The sequence below is a fragment of the Bactrocera dorsalis genome, chromosome 5 (genome assembly GCF_023373825.1).
Source record: "Bactrocera dorsalis isolate Fly_Bdor chromosome 5, ASM2337382v1, whole genome shotgun sequence".
In the NCBI taxonomy this organism is placed as follows: Eukaryota; Metazoa; Arthropoda; class Insecta; order Diptera; family Tephritidae; genus Bactrocera; species Bactrocera dorsalis.
This window is the reverse complement of record NC_064307.1, coordinates 49,982,713-49,995,191: the sequence shown is the minus strand read 5'-3', so window position 1 is coordinate 49,995,191 and position 12,479 is coordinate 49,982,713. Positions and strand designations below refer to the sequence as shown.

The following is a 12,479-nucleotide window of genomic DNA, read 5'->3' as shown; positions in this document are numbered from 1 at the left end:
AGTGGGAAATCTTGGCTGGGAGGTTTTGATGCATTCACCATTTAGCCTTGATCTTGCACCATCGGACTATCATTTGTTTCGGTCATTGCAGAACTCCCTTAATGGAGTGAAGTTGACTTCAAAAGAAGTCTACTTGTTGCAGTTTTTCGCCAAGAAACCAGAAAAGTTTTACATTGATGAAATAATATCTCTAGCGGAAAAATGGCAAAAAGTGGTTCATCAAAGTTCATTACAAATATCAAAAAAATAAGTTGAAGTTTAATTAGAAATACGAAAAGTCTTTTTCGACCACCTATATTTGCAAAATTTTGACCTCGCCCAATCATCGAATCCACAAAATTATCCCCATAAGTCGTCTTCCCATTGGTTATGGGTGATCCGTAGCCGTCACTTGCCTCATAACACTTTCAGCTCACGAGCATAGTATTACGCACCTTCATACTCGTATGTACAAGAATATGTAAATATGTATGTTGGTGTTTGCTGGTAAAATGGTTTAAATGTGTTCGCAACAAATTGTTTTGAAATATGTTCCGCACGTTTCCTCACATTAATCATTGCCACTTAGCGCTACGAAATGAAATTCCTTTCGCTTCTCCAGCACATTGGCTCCACTTCTCGGCATTTTTCTTAAACTAATAAATGTATTTATTATTTTAAAAGCGACGTGGAATTCTCTTCACTCATTATTTCCACCTATTGTACTCTGCTGTTTCTTATTGTGAAGTTTTTGCTTCGATTTACGTTGTTGGTGTCATTATTAAGTATTGTTTGTTTAACAATTTTTCTTCTCACTCAATTGTTTTCATTTATTCAATTGTTGTGGTAAATCTTATTGTCCCTCAAAGGTATTTGTATATACATACATATGTACATTGAAATATTCTAAAAGCACAGTTTTTGACGATGCGCCAGGGCTACATGGAATGCCATCATCGTGTATGTGAGTATGTATGTTCGGCTCATCAACTTCAAGTTCAATGCATTACTGATGAGTGATGACAGCTTACTCAAAACGAAAGTTTACAATATAAAGTGCTGTGACTGATGTTGTTGTTATCGTTCAACCGAATTATGCATTTAGACATACATATATCAACATAAAATAAATAATCAATTCTTTTAATTTGACTAATCTTTATATTATTTTCATAGTTTATTATAACTTTAACAGGGTATATGTATATTGCATGCCACGAAGTCTGTAACACTCAGAAGGAAAAGTCGGAGACTTTATGTAATGTATAAGGTACTACATATTCGTTTAAAAGTAGCCTTAACTTTCCTTTTAATTCCACTATCTCCCTTATACTCTATTTTTTATCAATACTCTTGCAACTTGCAAGAATCAAACCGGTTCAAGGAAATCGTGAATAAATTACAATCAAATCTTCTCGTCCTTACAAACCATAAGGCCTACCCAAACTCCACTCTAATTCAGCGCTAAGCCACATAATTTTTAGGAAAATTATACGTTTAGTTTCATTAAAATATCACACATTTTGACCAACCTGAACGGTTAAATATAGGTGGCAGGAAGGAAATCATTTTATGGGGTATATTGAAGGTAGAGAAAGCAAGGGCAGATTGTATTAATTTTCATGACTGACCAATATGTCGGTCACATAAGACTTATTAGAATAACATTATAATCATTATAAGTATATTACAATCTCTCATTTCCATTGAGATAACTCATATTTGGACAATTTTTGGTCATAAGTTATTTGGTGAATATATTAAATGCTTCTTGAATTGTACACTGCCTAGTGAAACAATCAAATAGAATTTAAAATTGTACTGGATGTGTTATTTGTGAAGTAAGCATGGCCGTGGTATATTGTATTGCAATAATTTTCGCACTGCGACGTAGGTTTGACATATGTCCAATGAATGGTATATATCAAAATTTGCCAACCGCCGTCGAATTTCGACACCGGATTCTCTAAAGCTGTCTCAAACCAATTTGGGGATACATTTTAATGTCCTTGACGTATTTTTTTATTGTCTTAACACGTTATTAGTGTCTGTCTGTTCGTTCGTTCATCTGCCAAAGCTAGCTGTAACTTGAGTAAAAATTGAGATACGTGATTCTTGGAAAAAAATGAGGGCGAGTTCGTGGATAGTCGTAATCGGATCCCTGCCACGCACTCAAATCGTCATTCCAAATCTGTAATTTGGTACTGGTGATCGGAATAAGGAAGGGCACTTGTGATATATTGGGTTGTCAAAAAAGTCTTGCGGTATTTTTATTGATTTTTTTTTATTGAAATTGAAATGAATTTTTGATGACTCATGCCCAGCTCTTGACCGATGCTACGGCTGCTACTATGCCGGTCTCTTTCGACCAATTCACCGATTTTATCGCAATTTTCGACGACAGGCCTTCCGGAGCGTGGCGGCTCTTCGACCACCTCTACACCACAACGAAAACGTTGAAACCATCGTTGTGCGGTGGAAATGGAAACTGCACAAATTTTATTGGCGGCTTGAGATGCATTTTTGCCTTTATCGTAGTAGTACTGTAAAATATGCCGAATTTTCTCTTTATTTTGCTCCATGTTTGCGACGCTATAACTCACGAACGACTTAAAAGAAACAGTTTTTGTTGGATGTTGCTTCTTGATTTGTTAAAAATTTGGGTAAAATTATATGTCTGTAGCTTATTCAGTTCTTGATTCATCGCGCTTTATGTTGTTTTAAACAGTACCGTTTAACGACTGAGCGGGGTTACAAAACGCTTTGATCCATTTTCATACTATCGGTAGGATCTCTTTTAAAATTTGTGCTTAGGTTATTGTAGATTGGATTATATTTAAGACAGACAGACAGTCACCCGGATTTCAACTTTTCCCGTCAACCTGATCATATAAGTATATATGTATGTGATTGTTTGGCGAAAAATTTCAAATTTAACCAACCAAAAATACATCAATAGCGTTGATCAGACAAGATTTGTTTTTATTATATAATATTGGTAATAATCTGGGATATTTATTCAAGGGATTCAATGCAAGCGAATCCGAAAAGTTGGTTCTGATAAAATTGATCACATTGTCACAGTTTGCAAGAGTATTTTAAACCATATTGATTCACTGACTTTAACTGCCCCAAGTAGGTTTGTAGACAACGTAAAAACCATAGATATCGATAACCAGTGTCGCTATAATGATATGCAAAAGCTTCCCATTTAAATTCATCTGGCTCTCGAAAGCTATACTATTTGTGTTGCCCCGTTTCTTGAAATCACTCTAAAAATGGAGCTCACTTAGGCCGCACTATCGTAAATGTATGAACAACTATGTACATACATATGTCCAATATAATAAATATTTTTGTTGCATCGCAACCTACTAGCACATATCGTCGAGTCACCGTCACCATATAACTGTCAAAACTCAATGTAAGTTGCATTGATAAATGAGTTTACGGTGACAGTTATTTGACAATTGGCTGCTATTGTTTACTGTTGGGCTTAAGGTAGTTGCGATCTCGGCTTAACAAGAATTGGTAAACATAATAATAGTAATAGAAAATATAAATATATTTTTTAATTAACCGCAATGAAAAGCTTCACACAAAAGTACTCGTATGCTTGAGAAATGATAAATACGCGTATGAGTGGAGTAAAAGCTCCCAGGCGTGACAATAACGAACAATGGCCGCTACAAAAGCCGAACAAAAGCAAGAAAAAGGCAACAGAAACGGCACATAAAAGAAACCATAATCAAAGATTTTTGAAAGCCTCAAATCGGATTGTTGTAATGTTATGTTTGGAATAGCCGTTACACAAAAGTCCGAGTATAGTGAATTAAATAAATGAAGCACCGCACAAAATTCAGTTACCCTTTGAATGTTGGGCAAACAGACAATCATTTCGTAGTAAGTATGTACTAAAAGCCGATTTATTTTTTTCTGAACTGAGGTTTCTGGAGTGTAATGGAAATCTAATACAAGTACAATTTTTTTGTTTTGAACCGAATGGCTATTTATCTAACCAATTAAGAACACTTTATTTGAACGCACTCTAAGCATTGTTTTAAAGCCGCTTGTTTGATAAACCGGTGTCGGAAAGCGAAATCGAATGTTGGTCAATAAATGTAGAACACCATTTGAAGAAGTTTTGATGTTATTTTTCAGATAAAGTGAATAAACCTTATGTAAAACTATCCTACAGTGTTACTTTCTGGTGCTCGTAAATTTTAGATTATACGATTTGTTCTTCGTTTTTGGTCTAGAACGGCTTGCGCTCTTCGGTTAATTCTTCCGTGAGCCGTGTGACCTGTTCTAAATGCATCGTGTACATCTTTCTTCAATGAAGGGCTGATGCAAATAAACATAATCGCTAGGTACCACGCAATATATTTATGTACCACACCTCTTCTCAAAGAATATCTAGCTTTTCCGGATGAAATGTTAAAGTTTTTGATTTTTGTTTTTTAAAAACAAGAACCTTTCGTTGCTAAATGTAAACTAATTGTTTGTGGTTGCTTATCAATATCAACAGATTCTAGGGTTTATTTTTTCCGCCACATCGATTATCCGATTCTCATCGAATGGCCAGATAATCTTTAATTAAGTGAGGTAAAACAAAAATTCTTTTTTTGTAAGTGCTTATTGTTTGATCAGGTACCTGGAGTTTAATTGAATTGTGGGTTTTTTTGTATATAGTTCCTAAAAATAATACCACCACTGTATATACTTATATTAATAATTTCATTAAATTCGTATATTTACTGTGGGAGCTCTAACCAGCAGCACACAACACACACATAATAATTTCCGAATATGTGCTGTAGTTTTTACTTAAGTTGGGCATTGGCTTGAAAGGCGTGTGTACATGCACACACATACAAATGACTTTTATACCACTTTCGGAGGAACACAATAGAATAGACATGACAGCGGCAATGTTTGTCAAGGCAACCACAAAAGCTAAAATGCGTATACGAATGTAATAAGATTTCCACTTTTCTATACCACATATTCAGGTAGTTTCATTATTCATTATTGGCAATTTCACCGCAACAATGATTAGAAAAACAACTGTCACAGCAATATACAATCGGCGACGGTCAGTCAACGAAAGAGGAGAGGAGGGGAGATCAGAGAATTCCTCACGGACTTGGAGTTATCGGGGGGGCGCGGTGCTCTCTTTTTTACTACAATCGCTGCGATTACATATTACTATCATTTCATAACAATAATTGTATGTAAAGTTCTAATTTAGAATTATGTTCATGCAGTCTTCTGAGCGGACAACATCGGTTAAAAAAAGAAAAAATATTACTAATACGATTTAAGTAGAATTGTATTTGTTACTTTTTTACTACGAAAGTAAGTAATTTCAGAATTTATAAATTTACTTCCACTAAATACATAAAAAATCTTATTAATAGGACTGAGGTTTAAAAGAAAAAGTTTAACTCAAATGCCAACTTTAACATTTTTACCTGTAAATCACCTGATAGCTGTGTGACTTGAACCCATGAAGCGCACACTTATACTTAAAAGAGCTCTAATAAAAAGTTCGAACGTGTTCCCTACACATGATTGAACAGTATTACAAATTAAGTGGTTTTAAAAACGTATTTTCGAAAGTCAAGCCAAATAATTATATATCAAAATTGATTGGGTTCCAGTGGGCTACATAGAAGCTCTAAGAACACATACATACTTATGTATGTATATGCACAAATAAAATGATGTTATATTCTCAAATTGATGTTATTTTTTTGTTCTAGAATTTATATTACTAATAGTTAAATATTTTAAAAAACAATCAGATCAGAATTATTGTTGAATGAATATCGAACAGTTTCCGAAGGTTCGCAGGTCACTGGTCACAGATTCATCACTCTCTGATGAATGAAACATTTCGTATATTATCATGGACTCGGTCATTGCGGGAACCACGAACCACTTCTCTGTAATCAGAGACATTAGTAACCTTTTTTCCACTTTCTGTTTCCAGAAATGGAAGTAGAACACCTTCTACCTGCGTTTTGTTAAGAATAAAGAACTATCATTGTTATTGTTTAAACCAAATTCGCTGGTCCGGACTGTCAACTTTAAGTTTGGAATCGGAATTAGCGAGAAATTGAATTTCGGGGATATCAACGAAGGTTTTTCTATATGTAAAGGCAAACATTTAAACGTCGTGCAAGTTTTTCTGTGATTATTTGTAAAGCAAGCAGAATTACTAAACATTTTATTATATCATATTTTTTCGCAAAATAAACAGAATATAATATTGTATCAATAAATATGGTTAAGGGGGTCCGCATCTTAAATTCCACCCCGCGGTCCCTTTTCTTTCTACGTCCCTGATGGCGGCAATGCGCTTTATTAGCGATTGTTACACATCTATTTATTAATTGGCTTGGATGTGAGTGTTACATTTGGCTATATGCTGGATAGTTGTTATTGCGGCTCAGTACACGCACATGTCGGGTAGTGCACGAACGGCCAAGATTTTACGGTTTTGTTGGCTTTCTGTGCTTCTTGCGAGCGGCTGTCCACCAACAAATGTTTTCATAGTTAACTGCCATTTTTTGGCTTAACAACTGACATTGTCATTACACTTTTAGATACAGTTATTGTCTTTATTGTTGTTAACCATTACTATGTCTGTTGTTATTTACGTAATTATTGCAATTATGTTGAACGCTTGTTTCGCCGATTTTTGACTCTTTTATCAGAAATTTTTTTCTTCATAAATTTGAAGGTTTGGTCAACTCAAAATTAAACAAAAACTTCAACATTGTCAATAGCCAGTTTTCAATTGGTTTTGTGACGCATTATTAAGCAATCATTTTGATTGATTGCCAATTCTTTCTCTCTTTCATTTCGGTATTGCGTTTTTTCTTTCACCGAATACTTGTTAGTTATGTTCGTCTAATTTTTTATACGTTTTGATAATTCAATAACTGAAATAACAGAATATTATTTCAATACACGCGCCTTTTCTTGAGTGCTTCATTGTTGCAGTATTTGTGTCATGTGACCTAATTTTCGGCAGCCGTAACGTTTATTTCTACTTTTGCTTTTCAAGTCCACTTGAGTGCAGTTACTTTTTGTGTTGGAATTTTAGATTATCGAAAATTGCCAAGTAATTTCGTCAGCTGTACTTTTGCCATTTTCTATGCTTTGTTAGCAACATATCGGATTCTCTTCAATGTTTATGTGTGGAAAAGATGATTTTTTTAGTTACGTTTAGGTTTAGGTACAGTTACTTAACTGTCTTGACAGAAATTAATAATTAATGAAGAAGAAGAAAAATAAATTCACGTAACCGATAAGCGACATAACTGAGCTTTCTAAAATAATTAATTTTTAATGAACAACAGCACACCAGTATTTTCTTCTTTTCGCTATTTCGAGATACCAAGTGCCAAGGTCCTTCTCCACCTGATCTCTCCAACGGAGTGGAGGTCTGCCTCTCTTCCACCGGCGGGTACTGAATCGAGAACCTTTAAAACTGAAGTGTTCTTTCCATCCGGGCAACATGACCTAGCCAGCGGTACTGCTGTCTCTTGATTCGCTGAACTACGTCTATGTCGTCCTATATCTCGTACAGTTTATCGTTCCACCGACTGCGGTACTCGCCGTTGGCAATGCACAAATGACCCTAAATCTTCCGGAAAATGTTTCTCTCGAACACTGCTAAGGGCGGTTCATCAGATGGTGTCATTATCCACGCCTCTTTCTTCTTCTAATAAAAGGATAAATTGCCGAACTCATTATAAATTTCATTAGAATTGCTTTCACAAGTTTTGTCACATTAGTAAGCAGCTGATTTGAATATTGGTTTTGCGTATGTACGAAAAGATGAAAATTCAAACAGATCCTGTGACACACCCATGAGTATAGCAATAATATATTTGTTTTATATTGCGCATGGGTTTGCCTCAATATATGAATATATGTATATTTGCTTTTTTAAGCAATTCTAGCGATTTGATCATTTTTGAATTTCTCGCCTAAATGATATTATTGTCGGTCTACGTGGGTTGTTGCCTTCAAAAGAGAGGGAAAAGTGTGGGATTGTTCTGTACGACAGTATGTGTTTGCACATTGCCGATGAATTGAAATTTTGTTTCCTGTAACAAACAGTAAAAAATGTCTTCGAAAAGTTGGATATTTAAATATAATGAGAGAGAAAAAGTGTGATTTAACTAAAATTATAAAGATTTGCGAAGCATAGAAAGCTAAACTACTTCAATCTACTTTTTAAAAACCAGGCGAACAAAAGGGCGTGAACTCTTACAGACAGATTTACACACCTGCTCAAAATAGAAAAATAGTCGTTACACTATAAAACTTAGTATCCTCAATAGTTTAAAAAGTTTTTTATTGGCTGTATGCGACAAGTTATGCTGTAAGTTAAGATAATGTGGCATCGCCCTTTCTAAGAAAATGAATCACGTGAATCCCCGAGTTAATGCGTATGTCGTCTCTGCGTGAATACTCAGAGAAAAAGCTTGCTCAATATAATAGTTACACATTATAAAGTTAACTAAGCTTGTTGTAATAACAAAGTTAATTTTATCCAGTTTTTTAAGAATTGGTAAGTTTTCTTTCATTAAACTTCAAAATTACAATTACGCAGATAAATTAAATAATTTTTTAATCAGATGGGTCGCAAGTCACATTGTACTGTTGAAGAAGCCCGTCTGGTTTCAAACTTTAGAAAGCAAGGAAAAACGCTTCGGGAAATTGGGAAATTAATGGAAAGGTCTCAGAATTTAATTAGAAATGCTTTAAAACGAAAACCTAGAGGAGACACTCGTGGAAGACCACAAAAAACGAATACAGTTCTTGATCGTCATAGTATAACTATTTGTAAAAAGGACCGTTCAAGTCGTCGAAGGTGATAGCAGCAGAAATTGGAAATGTAGTAAGTGCTCAAACAGTTCGCAGGCGGTTGCAAAAGGCCAAGCTACTAGAACGAATGCCAGAAAATTTCCGTTAATGCGATCAAGAAATTTCGATATGAGGTTAAATTTCGCAAGAAGGCATTTAAATCGGGCAGGACCTGAAGGAGTAAAAAAGTGGAGAAAGAAGTAAATTTGCTTGGAAACGATTGTGAGAGAAATGTGCGTCGTCCAAACGGAAAGGAGTTTCACGTTCAATTCACAAAAAAAAATGTGAAGCATGGAGGTAGAAACGAAATGGTTTGGAGATGTTTTTCTTGGCATGGAGTAGGTCCGGACAACTAACAAAATGACAGCGCCGGAGTATAAGGAAATATTTGAAAATGTCATGATACCCTATGCTGAAGAAAACTTACCACTACTACCTTGGGTATATCAACAAGATAATGACCCAAAACATACCTCCAAACTGGTTAAGAAGTATTTTGAAGACCATAATGTTAAGGTGTTGAAGTGGCCAAGCCAATCCCCGAATTTAAATCCAATAGAAAACCTATAAGGAGAACTAAAAAAAAGATTAGACGAATCATTCTTTCTCTAACAAAGACCAGTTACGGGAGTGCATACAAAAAACTTGGTAAGAGATACCTAAAGAAACCTGTCAGACTTTAATCAGTACTATGCCCAAACGAACAAATAATCAGAATGATCCACCATTATTATTAACTGAGTTATGTTAAATATAAAACAAAACTTTTTTATCATAATTTGTTTTACCATAATAATTGTCTTATTAATATATAAATTAACTATGAAATGTTTTTCGATCTACATTTGTACGCTTGCGTTTCTCTTATTGCTGTGCTTTACTTGAAGAAGTAATGTGTAACTATTATTTTGAGCTGTTACTGAGGTGAAAAAAGTAATGAGGTTTGCAGTGCCGAGAATTTGGCGGGAACCATGTTATAATCTTTCATATATTTGAAGAATTATTTTTCCAAAGCTTCAGGTACAAAAAAAAGGTGGGAATCTTTGTATACCCACAAATAAAGCAATTGTGCATTATGATATTGTATTTCCCGAAGTTACTAAGCAATGATGACAAAAGCCTGGAACAGTTGTAAGAATGTAGTGCATGGTTTCCTTGGAAATCAAATGGCTGAAAATTATTACGAGCTGATCACTGACATGATTACGAATCTCACCATAATCATCTCGAAAGATTTAAATATTACATTCTCATTTAGACAATTGAAGATAATATATTAGCTTATTCTGTAGAACGAGGAGAACACTTCCATCAAGATAGAATGGAATTTGAGAGACGTCAACAAGGACAGTATACTGAAAGCATGAGTAAGAACTATATCTTGAGTTAATAAGAGACACTTCTACGGTACATGACAGGAACAGTAAATCGCTTCACTTTCATACTGGAATCTATTTTAAAATGTCTATTTTATGAATAAGTTGGTACAGTGTAACTGCCAGAGAAAGTAGAAGTGTTTCCTTTGTAATCTTCAACATTTGTAATAATTTGTATCACTTTATAGTAATAGCAAATTTGTTTCTGTTTGAGGCTCACTGGGAGACTGAAACTGAGCTTTTAACTGGTTGGATGCTAAACATAAAAATTAGATAAGTACAAAAATGAAAATTTTCCACTTACCGGCCCCTTTCTTGGCAAATTTATATAAAGCAAATAAAATTTAAATAAGAACTTCCCCAAACAATAGCGAATCCAAACATGCACTCTTTCCTGCCGTTTTGTTTTGATCTATCAGCTGTTTCTCCGTTTCGTTTCTCTTTCTTCGTTTTTTTTTGCTTTCGGTTACGGCATTGCCAACCATTAAAATACAAGTACGATTTTTAAGGGCAAAGGGCTGAATGTACCCACCAACAGGTGTTCACAACTATTTTCTGGCAGAGTTTTGGCCTCTGAGAATAGTTTGGGATGCACACCAGGGAATCCTTTTCGGACGAACTCAAAAATTTTGAGAACGCCTCCAAAAGGTAAAAATTAAGACTCCACCGCTGCTGGATCAGCAAAAAGATGCGAAAATGCCGCCTAAACTGCAAAGGCGGAAAGCGGAAAATTTGAGCAGCTGCCGAATAGTGAAAATGTCAATATTTTCTGCAAACTGAGAAGTTAGAGAGCTCAAAAGCATGATGGCCAGCAAAGATATATAAGTCAAACTATGCGTGATCTTGTAAGTTCCATCGAGTCATGGTAGGGAAAGCGTCGCAGGTATCCCCTATTCAATTTGAAAAAAAAAAACCCAAAGAGGCCACGCGAGATATCGGGATATTTGCCACCAAAGAAAAAGCCCCAAAATCATGAGTCATAAATTGCAGGCAACATATAATGAGGTCACTGCAATCATACACAAAGGCGGTTCGGAAGATAAGTCCGCAAACGAAAAATGAGTAAACGTGGTAAAAAGGAAGAAACTGATAGAGAAGTGAATTATATCGAAACCAGACGGTATTATTTTAACAAAAATGGAGGGACCGTCGTATGCAGATAACCGAAGGAAAATAAAGTGTGACAGTGGCCTTGAAGAATTGGGTAGAAACGTGAGATACAACAGGAAAATCCTCAAGGGAGACCTACTAATTAAATTAAAAAACCAAGCAAATAAGAGAGCCGACACGTTCGAGAGCGCCTTAGTGTGAGTGATTGGTGAGATGGCCGTAATGCAACCAAAAACACATAATATTACTATTATGTGCAAGAACCTCAAAGATCTACGACGCATTAAAAAAGGAGTGTGGGATTCAAAAACTGGGGATGCATAATATAAAAAATGTGTGAAAAACTCGAAGCGGCAAGATGCTCTAAAGATGCCCATAACAGCTTTATATGGGCGAATATACAAGAATTTTGTAAGCTGCTATTCTCGTCCTAGCGTAACGTTTAGTGAATTTGTAGATTTTTTCTAGAGCTGTCTCTAGAGACCAGAAGCAAATCACTAATAATAATAGCGAGAGATTTTAACGCATGGTCTACTGCTTGGGGTAGAAGAATTACAAATCATCGTGGTCGTCGCATTTTAGAATTTTTGAGGCAAAGAAACCTTACGATTTCAAAGAGCGGCGCACAAAATACCTTTCAAAAGGGAAATAAAGGTTCCATAATAGACTTAATGTCTGCTAACGACACGCTTACCCGCCATACCAAGTGGAAGGTATCAGAAATGTGCACAAATAGTGACCATATGGCTATAATTGCTGAAGTTTCGTTTTTCCAAGAAGAAATCCCAGAGAAATCCCTTCCGAAAACGAAGTAGCAACCTAAGAACGCATCATTTATGAGAAATGTTGTCGAAGCGTTATTCCCGACACATGCCCCATTTTCTATGTTAAGCAAAATGAAGCTACAGAGCCACCCCTATTAGTCACAGAAGAACAACTATTGGCTATTGCGAACAAAATCGAAAACTCCAAAGCGCCTGCAATAGATAATATACCAAATAGAGCCCTAAAAGAAGCCATGACTCTAGGAACCAGTATTTTTACTAATATATACAATGCGTGTATATTAGAAGAGGTGTTCCCCGAAAGGTACATCATCTGGTTTTACTCCCAAAAACAAAAAAGGCA

At 35.4% G+C, this 12,479-nt stretch overlaps 1 protein-coding gene across 1 annotated transcript in view; it reads right to left on the bottom strand.

Moving 5' to 3' along the window:
- LOC105223463 (SOX domain-containing protein dichaete) overlaps positions 1-10,623 on the bottom strand; it is a 137,154-nt gene extending 126,531 nt beyond the window's left edge. Inside the window, exon 1 of the mRNA XM_049457564.1 lies at positions 10,546-10,623. The gene's annotated coding sequence lies outside the window, so the exon portion shown is untranslated. The remainder of the gene's footprint in view (positions 1-10,545) is intronic.
- Positions 10,624-12,479: the final 1,856 nt, after the last annotated feature.